The sequence below is a fragment of the Borostomias antarcticus genome (assembly GCF_949987555.1).
Source record: "Borostomias antarcticus genome assembly, chromosome: 35".
NCBI lineage: Eukaryota > Metazoa > Chordata > Actinopteri > Stomiiformes > Stomiidae > Borostomias > Borostomias antarcticus.
In genome coordinates, this window is record NC_140268.1 from 803,617 (window position 1) to 814,363 (window position 10,747).

At 51.7% G+C, this 10,747-nt stretch overlaps 1 pseudogene across 1 annotated transcript in view; it reads left to right on the plus strand.

Moving 5' to 3' along the window:
• LOC311327881 (TOM1-like protein 2) overlaps positions 1 to 10,296 on the plus strand; it is a 17,751-nt pseudogene extending 7,455 nt beyond the window's left edge. The window contains exons 6-12 of the transcript XR_014631368.1: positions 1,016 to 1,197; positions 1,998 to 2,115; positions 2,564 to 2,639; positions 4,662 to 4,730; positions 7,802 to 7,861; positions 9,293 to 9,329; positions 9,870 to 10,296. The product of XR_014631368.1 is annotated as a TOM1-like protein 2 (transcript). The remainder of the gene's footprint in view (positions 1 to 1,015; positions 1,198 to 1,997; positions 2,116 to 2,563; positions 2,640 to 4,661; positions 4,731 to 7,801; positions 7,862 to 9,292; positions 9,330 to 9,869) is intronic.
• The last annotated feature ends 451 nt before the right edge of the window (positions 10,297 to 10,747 follow it).

A 10,747-nucleotide genomic window follows, 5' to 3' on the forward strand; every position in this document is an offset into this window, starting at 1 on the left:
ATTTCTTCGCAAAATGATATTTAGCTAATGTTTTGAAAACAACAAAGATGTGTGAAACGTCACTATTATGTGCTCCGCGTATTGACGCAATGACGTAGTACGCGATTTTCCGGGACCACCGTCTCAAATTTGCTCTAGAGCGCATACTAGTGGTCAAAAAACTACATTGGGTACCTTTAAGTTCACTTTCCTCTTTGACTCTTTGATCTGAGTGACGCGGTGGCCGGCGTGTCATTTCCTGTCTCTCGATCATTTCCTGTGTGTGTTTCATTTCTTGCGCTCCTCTGTGTCGGCGGCGGCGGCTAGCTGGAGGAGGCAAGTACGCCGGCGCCCCCGTTCTCTCCCAGGCGGGGGCGAGCGGAGGGCAGCAGCAGGGGGGGGGGGGGGGTGTTGACACACGATAGACCGCCGCCTGCGCGGACACACAGACCTGTAGCCAGGGGGCGCCACGCCACGTGTGTCAACATCTAACCCTCAGATAGAGAACTAGCGTTGGATGACCTATGACCTCTCCTGTACCACCTGTCCTTCCGGGTCACACTGTCACACACACACACACACACAAACCCTCTACCCAGTGGTGAAAAAACTCCTTATACAACCTTTATGGTCACTATCACCATTCAGAAACCAAGCTCCCTCAACCCAACATAGACCCCTTAGCTAGACCCTCATCCGTCTCACCCTTTCGGCAGACCCTCATCCGTCTCGTCCTTTAGCCAGACCCTCATCCGTCTCACCCCTTAACCAGACCCTCATCCGTCTCACCCTATAGCCAGACCCTCATCCGTCTCACCCTTTAGCCACACCCTCATCCGTCTCACCCCTTAACCAGACTCTCATCCGTCTCACCCCTTAGCTAGCTCTCACCCCGTTATGTTGAGTATTAGACACTCATTGGGCGCAGCAGGCGTCAGTCTCCCAGTAGAGTCTTGGGGGCGGGGCTTCTGTAGATTCCTGCGAGGGTCACCTATTTCGCCTGTCCCCCCCCCCCTCAACCCCTCCCTCTCTCCAGATGCTGAGCGAGGCCACGGAGGACAACCTGATAGACCTCGGTCCCGGCTCCCCCGCCGTGGTCAGCCCCCGCGCCGGCGCCGGCCACGCCCCCCCCGACCGCCGGCCCCCCCCCCAGAACCGCTGTCGTGGCCTCCCCCGCCCGGACCCCCGCCTGTCTCTCCACGCAGCTCGCCGGACTGGGTGAGTGTGCGGCGCGACGCGGCGTGCGGTGGGAGACGAGCTCACACCGTAGACGGCGTGCGTACCGTAGCACGCCGCGCGATGTGCTCGCAGTACCGGCGCCGCGCCGGTAGCCCCGTTTACCCGCAGTGACCTTGCGCACGTACGTGCAATAACTCACACCCCCCCCCCCCCCAATCTTGGCGGGCGCGGCTTCCGGAGGAGCAGCGAGGTGGAAGGATGCTCATAATCAGAGCGCTAATGGGAGATGAGGGCCTCGCTACATCCATAACTCACTTGAAATGATGATGATGATGATGATGATGACTGTTCCCCAGATAAGCTTTCCTGCGCCAGAGAATACCTCCACGGGGTTGAGGTTGTGTGGGGTGGGGTTGTAAAAGGTTGCCTCTCCCTCCTCTCTCTCTGTCTCTCCCTCCTCTCCCTGTCTCTCCCTCCTCTCTCTCTCTCTCTCTCTCCCTCTCCCTCCTCTCTGTCTCTCCCTCCTCTCTCTCTCCCGGTCTCTCCCTCCTCTCTCTCTCTCTCTCTCTCTCTCTCTCTGTCTCCCCCTCCTCTCTCTCCCTGTCTCTCCCTCCTCCCTCTCTCTCGCTCTGTCTCTCCCCCCTCCTCTCTCTCTCTCTCTCCCTCTCCCTCCTCCCTCTCTCTCTCTCTCTCTCTCTGTCTCTCCCTCCTCCTCCTCTCTCTCCCTCCTCTCTCTCCCTGTCTCTCCCTCCTCTCTCTCTCTCTGTCTCCCCCTCCTCTCTCTCTCTGTCTCTCCCCCTCCTCTCTCTCTCCCGGTCTCTCCCTGGTCTCTCTCTCAGACGTGGGAGCAGACAGTGTGAGTGGGACTCTCTGCTCTCTGACCAGTCAGCCCAACCAGGACGACTTCGACATGTTCGCCAACACCAGGACCAGCTCTCTGGCCGACCAGCGGAAAAAGTAGGTCTCCTTATGGTTCCAACGGGAAAAGAAAAGATTGATAATCAGATCATACGGGGGCGGCTGTAGCTCAGTTGGTAGAGCGGGTCGTTCAGCGATCGAAGGGTCAGCGGTTCGAATCCCAGCTCCGACTGTCCACATGTCGATGTGTCCTTGAGCAAGACACCTAACCCCAAATTGCTCCCAATGAGCAGGTGAGCACCTTGCATGGCAGCTGCCGCCATTGGTGTGTGAGTGTGTGTGTGAATGGGTGAATGAGAGGCCATTGTAAAGCGCTTTGAGTGTCGCTAAGGTGGAAAAGCGCTATATAAGTGCAGTCCATTTACCATTTACCAGATCATTCTGGTCTGTAAAATGTATGTGTGTGTGTGTGTGTGTGTGTGTGTGTGTGTGTGTGTGTGTGTGTGTGTGTGTGTGTGTGCGCGCGCGCGTGTGTGTGTGTTTCCAGTGTGAAGTACGAGGACCCCCAGGCCCTCGGCGGTCTGGCATCAGCACTGGACGTCAGACAACAGAACGCCGGAGGGGTGAGTAGTACCGCACCAAAGCATGCTGGGGGATGTAGTTTTTCTTTTTTAAAGCCCCTCCCCCCTCCTTCTCGTTCACGTCGACGTAGAGTGTTGGTGCTGTGCTCTCAATATGGCCGACCAGGCTCTCGTACCAGTCTCTCTGGACAGTCGCTGGTATCTCTCTGCATGTGACGGTCTGTGTGCTGTGAGCTGGTATCTCCTCCGAACACAAGACACCAAAGCTCTGACTAGCTGGACTGGAGTTAGCCTAGTTAGCCTAGTTAGCCTAGTTAGCCTAGTTAGCCGAGCTAGCCTAGTTAGCCTAGTTAGCCTAGTTAGCCTATAGCAGGCTGTCGCTAGCTATGTTTGGCTAGTAGGCTACTAGCGTAATGCTAACGTCTAGCATCACAACAGACACAAGCACGGCTACAGGGCTGCCAAGTCTCACGGATTGAGCGTGAGACACGCATTTCCTGTTCTCACGCTCACACGCCACACTTCACAATTCTCACGCGGAGAAAAAATCCCGCTCCAAACTTTTGGTCAAACCTGGCAACCCTGACGGCTGTGTTGGGCCACTTGTTAAGAGAACTAAATGGGCATCTTTCTCATGGTTGAAAGCTTCCATTTCTTGTTTTGTGCGTCAAGTCAGGGAGCTCTTTCAAGAGTATTTTGTCATGTGTCATCATGATCCATGCGGTTAAATTCAACATCTTGCATGAAATGAGTTCACTTTCTTAATTTTGTTTATGTCACTCATGGTGCCACATTCAGTCAGTCTGAACAGGAATCTCAATACTGTCACTTCACAAAGGGATGATGCCGCTGCATGTCTATGGCTTTGTACATCTAATGAACACACACACACACACACACACACACACACACACACACACACACACACACACACACACACACACACACACACACACACACACAGGAACACACTCACAGTGCCAGACAGGCTCTTCAAAGCCAGTCACCTGAGGGACGATCACATTCTGAATTTACACTTGTTTATTTTTCCCTCTTCCTTTCCTCATGCTCTCATCTGAACTTGTCCCCCCTCCTCTTTCTCCTCTCCTCCTCTCCTCCTCCCATCCCTCCCTCCTCCTCTCCTCCCCCATCCCTCCCTCCTCCTCTCCTCCCCCCATCCCTCCCTCCTCCTCTCCTCCCCCCATCCCTCCCTCCTCCCCTCCTCCTCTCCTCCTCCCCTCCTCCTCTACTCCCCTCCTCCTCTCCTCCTCCCCTCCTCCTCTCCTCTCCTCCTCCCCCTCCTCCCTCCTCCTCTCCTCCCCCCATCCCTCTTTCTCCTCCCTCCCTCCATCCCTCCTCCTCTCCTCCCCATCCCTCTCTCTCTCCTCCTCCCATCCCTCCCTGTTCCTCTCCTTCTCATCCCTCTTTCTCCCCATCCCTCTTTCTCCTCCCCCATCCCTCTTTCTCCTCTCCTCCCCCCATCCATCCCTCCTCCTCTCCTCCCCCCATCCCTCCCTCCTCCTCTCCTCCCCCCATCCCTCCCTCCTCCTCTCCTCCCCCCATCCCTCCCTCCTCCTCTCCTCCCTCTCTCTCCGTGTTCAGTAAGCTTGTCCTGTCTAGCGTGTTGACTCCTCTGTCTCTGTGGGTGCGGGACTCCCCCCTCTCCTCTGTCTGTGTGGGTGTGGGACGCCCCCCTCTCCTCACCTGTCTGAGCTCTTCTCTGTCTCTGTGGGTGCGGGACTCCCCCCTCTCCTCTGTCTGTGTGGGTGCGGGACGCCCCCCTCTCCTCTGTCTGTGTGGGTGCGGGATGCCCCCCTCTCCTCACCTGTCTGAGCTCTTCTCTGTCTGTGTGGGTGCGGGACGCCCCCCTCTCCTCTGTCTGTGTGGGTGCGGACGCCCCCCTCTCCTCACCTGTCTGAGCTCTTCTCTGTCTGTGTGGGTGCGTGGCGCTCCCCTCTCCTCTGTGTGTGTGGGTGCGGGACGCCCCCCTCTCCTCTGTCTGTGTGGGTGCGGGACGCCCCCCTCTCCTCACCTGTCTGAGGCTCTTCTCTGTTGTTGATTCAGCCGGGGGTTAAAAGGGATGAGAGCGCAGAGCTGCAGCCCATAGACAGCTGGCTCATTACCCAAGGAATGGTGAGGACCTCATCCTCCAGTGTCCTCCCCTCCCCCGTCATCCATCCCTCACCCTCATCCATCCCTCGCCCTCATCCACCCCCCCCCCCCCCCGAGTGGACCCCAGCGCTGCTGGGAGAGTCAGAAGAGTCGGGTCGAAGAGAGACACACACACACACACACACACACACACACACACACACTTCAATTCTTTATCTGGTCCGCATTTTCAAAATACATTGCAAGGGGCCCAAACACACACACACACACACACACACACACACACACACACACACACACAGGCTCCCCTTCTCTCTGTCCCTCCCGCCGCTGGTCCACCCCCGTCAGCCCCCCATCCTCTCCCCTCGTCCGCTCCGTGGACGGAGTGAACGTCCCCAGGACGTTGAGAGACGTCCCTCATCTAACTGTCTCACACCGGAGGGGTGAATGATGACCCCGCCGCCCAGATCCACACAACACGGTTCGGACCCAGGGTTATTATAGTTTTGCTTTTTTCATTAGTTTTTATTTTTATATCGTTTTAACTTTTTGTGTTCAATTTCAGTTTAGTTTTAATTAGTTTTTAAAGCAGATTTGCTAGTTTATTTTTTATTTTTGATAATGCTTAGTTTTAGTTTATTTATTAGTTTCAGTATTAGTTTTAGTTGGGTTTTTTTCTGCGCTAGCCTGGTGAGACCATCCTGATCTAGGCTTATGTATGGAATGAAAAAGACTAAAACTAAGGACATTTTCTCTACAGTTTTCTAAACACACAATACAGTTTTAGTTAGTTATCTTTTTTTTGTAAAGCCTAGTTTTTATTTTTATTTCAGTTAACTAAAATGTTTTTTCGCACCTAGTTTTCGTTTTTTAGTTAGTTTTCGTTAACTATAATAACCTTGGTCTTACCACGTTCCAACTACGTCCAAGTCTGGACGGCCCCGGGCCGGAACCTCCATGTGGGCGGCGAGAGCATCATCGGCCCTCATCCTCCGTCCTACTCATCCTAACGCTCTCTAGAGAACGTAGGTCTTCACCCGGAAGACGACCTCGATAACCTTCTAGAAGGACTGATGGAATACTAGCACGGTAGTCCCGCTCTAACAGGAACGAGTGTATTAACCTTCTAACGGATTAATCCGGATTCGTACGGTGTTGTTGATGACTTGACGACTATGATGACAGTAAGAATGTGATGTTATTGTTTACGGCACAGCTGCTGGAGTCAGACGCCACAAAACATGAGCATACCCACTGAGCAAAGACACGTCTAAAAGACGTCTTTTTCGGACGTCCAAAGACATCCAATTAGGAGCCAGAATGAAAGATTTTTTTAGACGTTCAGATATTGAACCCGTTTTGCACGTCCACAGACGTCTTAGAGGGGTCCAAGCCAGACGTGTGAATATTGAGGGGTCCAGCAGACGTACAAACGGGGTTCTGGACCGACGGACGTTATTAAGACATGATCTGAACGTCTCCTTCCGAATATCACAGTTTGTTCCCCGGAGCGTCCGGGTACCCAGATCACAGCACGTCAGAACCGAAGCACCTTCAGCACTAGAACCCCCAAACACGCACACGTTCCTAACAAGCGCCGTCTCTGCTGACATTCTACAGATCGTCCACTTCTGCTACGATCTCCGCGAGGGGTCCCGGTCACTTTCGCTCACCCTTTGTTCCCTCAGAGTAAACGAGTGGACAGGCAGTGACCCAGACAGTCCTGCGCCACCCTTGATATTTCCTCGTCTCCGACACGGCGACCCTGTCGGAATTTCCCCACCGATTGTTGTGGGCCTCATCAAAGGCATGGGTGGGGAGGGGAGGGTTGGACCAGGGAGGGGAGGGTTGGATTGGATCGGGGAGGGGAGGGTTGGATCGGGGCGCTGGAGCCTGCCTGTCCTGACAGCCGATCTCGAAAACCCCACGTAAACTTTAGGTTCTTGTAAACTCATGGGCTTTTTTATTTATTTTTTTAGATATTTTTTAGGGCTTTTCAGCTTTATTTGTATAGGACAGTGTAGAGAGACAGGAAATGTGGGAGAGAGAGAGAGGGGAGGACATGCGGCACAGGACCCGAGCCGGGAATCGAACCCTGGTCCGCCGCGCGAAGGACTAGCCTTCATATGTGCGCGCCTTACCCGGTGAGCTACTTTTGTTTTGTTTGCATACACCTGGAAAACTCTTGAGCGCGATCTGGCCTGTTCTCTTCATCAGCTTCGTCTTGTGCTCCTTCAAGCATGAGGCGGTTTTCCTGTTCCTCTTCTAACAACCTAGATATGTTAAACTTTGGAAAACCTTTGTGTCTTTTGGCCACAATACAACTCCTCCATTGCTGCGTCATACGAAACTAATTGTTGACGATGCCAGCAGTAGAAAGGCACGGCAATCACATTATAGTCACCGGGTCTGAGACAGTTGAATTAATCACATGTCCATGAGATGGCGATGGTGTTGACCTATCAGAGGCAGGGGCATTGAATCATCACCTTTGACCCCCCACCTTTGACCCCTCCACACACATCACAACACCTCCCACCCCCTGAGACCACGCCCTCCCAACATCCGCACCATCACTGCATGCCATGTAGCATTGCTCATGCTCTGTGTGCGTTGTGTTTCCTGTGTGTGTGTGTGTGTGTGTGTGTGTGTGTTAGTGTGTGTGTGTGAAAGAGAGAGTTGTGTGCGAGTCGGTCCTGATTCTCAGTCTTCTGAGGCCACTGGGTTTACCATAATCAACAAACTCATAACCATAATCAACCATGATTCCCTTGAACATGGCGGACATCTTAGTCTCGTTCTACTCCCTAAACACGGTGGCCTCACGGAGACTGCTTCTGAGGACCCGTGTGAGAGCATGTCCTCCCCTCCTCTTCTCCGTTTGTTTTGATGCCTTTGCTTTCTTCTCCGAGCCGTTGCTGGATCTTTGTTCTTGTTGTTTTTATGTTTCTCCGAGCCTCTGGTTGAATCTTTTTTCTTGTTGTTTTTATGTTTCTTTGTTTTTGTTGTCGTGGGGCGGATGGGTGTTTTTTTTTTTTTTTTTTTGTGGGTTTTGGCCGGCCGTTTGGTTTGTCCATGGCTTTGCTCCGTAGATCCCCGTATCGCAGTCCTCTGTCATGGATGACATTGAGGAGTGGCTCTGTACCGATGTGGTGAGACTTCTTTACCTTGATCTCTCTCCGTCTCTCTCTCTCTGTCTTTTCTCTGTCTCGTTTTCATTCTTTTTCTTTGGCCATATTACATTTCTAATCCATCTCATATATAACCGGATAGATTCCATTCAGTTTCCTTCACTTTCAAAATCTCACATCCACTTTTATCTGACAAATTTTTCACCAGTGATGACATGGTAAGCACTAAACTGAAGTGTGAGACTAATGTGTAGCTCTTATGCACTACCATAGTTAGTATATTATATTATAGATATATAATATTATAATATTTCAGAGCTTTAGACTAACCGGCCAGTCTTTGACATGTGATGCACCATTGGATGTCCCGGATAAGCGCCTTTATAATTCATAATTGTTCTTAAATGTTAGTGGCGTTACTAGAAATCACTTTTATCTTATAATAATGCAACAGAATAAATTAACACGAGCTTTAACCTTTCCTCTTTTGTGTCTTAATCCTTTAGACTAGTTATGTGATCACTGTAATGGCATCAAATTTGCTATCAACATGTTCCTCTGTTAGATCTCGTCATGCAGACAGAAATCAAAGAGAATGAAATATTCCTTTCGTGCTCATTTTGATAAGACCTCGATCGTTTGAGAGTTTATTTCGGTGTGACTCTATTACTTACACCTGCTTTAGTAACAGAAAAACAACTTTATTCAGTATAACTGCTTTTATGACTGTTGACGCTGAAACCCGAGAGTCCTGGATATGTGATGAAGGTGGCCAGAATGTAGGAGCTTGTTGTTGTTGTCCAGTTGTTGTATAAGTACTGCAGGTTGGGTGGCTGGGTGGTTTGGTTTGTGGTTGACAATACATTCTTCTGTCTGACTGAAGTACCTGGTGTGTGTGGTGTGTGTTAGGGCTGCACGATTATGACAAAAGATAATTGCGATTATTTGCTTCAAAATGGTAATTGCGATTAATAATTGCGATTCATATTTCAAAGTAATAGCTTTAGCTCTGCACAGTTTGCATATGACCTGCTGGGCTTGAGCGACATCATCTTTTTCGTAACCGGGAACGCATGTGATTGGTCAGACGGCATAAGCGCCTGTGATTCGTCCGTGTAGTCCTAGCACGCTCGATTCAAAGCAAAATTATTAATCACATTAATTGCGGCCTTTTGCGATTAGTTAATCGCGGAGGTCATAATCGCGTTTTCGATTAATTCACGATTAATTGTGCAGCCCTAGTGTGTATGACTGAAGTGTGTGTGGTGTGTGTGGCTTTGTATCTGTCGTGCTCCATATTCAGAGGTTTTGATTGGTCAGGGAAGTAGCAGAGTTCTAGTTACGGTTCTGTTTAGGTTGAAGCAACGATTTTTGGTTAATGTTTGTATGATTCTGACCGGAGTGGACTACAAATCCCAGATGTTCACTCTCGTCTCTCTCCTCTCCTCTCAGAAAGGAGACGGGGCCGAGGAGGGCGTGACCAGCGAAGGTACGGAACACAAAATGTTCTCTTAAAGGTACTATGTATGATTTCTGCCAGCCTTAAAGGTACCCAACGAAACGTGAATCAAAACGATCCGTTCTTTGTTTATTTTCGAAATTCCTCGATTATACAGTATGGTTCCTTGTCGTCTAATAAACATGTTGAATCACTTGAATGTCTTTCCTACCTTGTAATTTCTTCGCAAAATGATATTTAGCTAATGTTTGGAAAACGACAAAGATGTGTGAAACGTCACTATTATGTGCTCCGTGTATTGACGAAATGACGTAGTACGTGATTTTCGGGGACCACCTTCTCAAATTTGCTCTAGAGCGCATACTAGTGGTCAAAAACTACATTGGGTACCTTTAAGTAGCCCAAGCGCTCGATGTGGCTTATCAAATGTAGGAGCAACCGTGACGCTGGCGCAAATACATGAATAATACATATATAATGCTAATAATGCTAGTATTCATACGTCTCAAAACAGTGATCGAAAAAATGTATCTGTGTGGTGAAGGCCGTTCTCTCCTCCTCCTCCTCCAGAGTTTGACAAGTTCCTGGAGGAGCGAGCCAAGGCTGGAGACTCCTCACCACCGCCCCCTGGTGGAGACCCGCCGCGCGGCGCCTCCGGCAATACCCGCAAGAAGGCCGAGCGAACGGAGGACGCCCTCTTTGCTTTGTAGACTCTCTCTCTCTCTCTCTCTCCCTCCCTCCCTCCCTCTCTCTCTCCCTCTCTCTCCCTCTCTCTCGCTTCTCTCTCTCTTGCGCTCTCTCTCTCCCTCTCTCTCACCTACGTCTCCCCTCATCTCTCCTCCCCGCGGCGGCGGCGTAGCTTCTGAACTTGCCCCGCCCACTTCGCCAGTGTTGCCCTTACACGCTGAGGTCCGACATGCTTGCCGCCCGCGCTGCGTCGTGCGTTACTGTCCACCTCGTTACGGTCCGGTTCTGGTCCGGTTCGGATACGTTTGTAGTCTGGCATCTCTGTAGCTGCCCGCTGCCCAGAGCGGGATGACCGTGTTCTGGCGCTGTGTTCTATTGGGGGGGGGGGGGTTAGGGTTAGGGGGGGTCAGGGTTAGGGGGGGTTAGGGTTAGGGGGGGTCAGGGTCAGGGTTAGGGTTAGGGGGGGTCAGGGTTAGGGTTAGGGTTAGGGGGGGTTAGGGTTAGGGTTAGGGGGGGTTAGGGTCAGGGTTAGGGGGGGTCAGGGTCAGGGTTAGGGTTAGGGGGGGTCAGGGTCAGGGTTAGGGTTAGGGTTAGGGTTAGGGTTAGGGGGGGTTAGGGTTAGGGTTAGGGGGGGTTAGGGGGGTCAGGGTCAGGGTCAGGGTTAGGGGGGGTCAGGGTCAGGGTTAGGGTTAGGGTTAGGGGGGGTTAGGGTTAGGGGGGGTTAGGGGGGTCAGGGTCAGGGGGGGTCAGGGTTAGGGTTA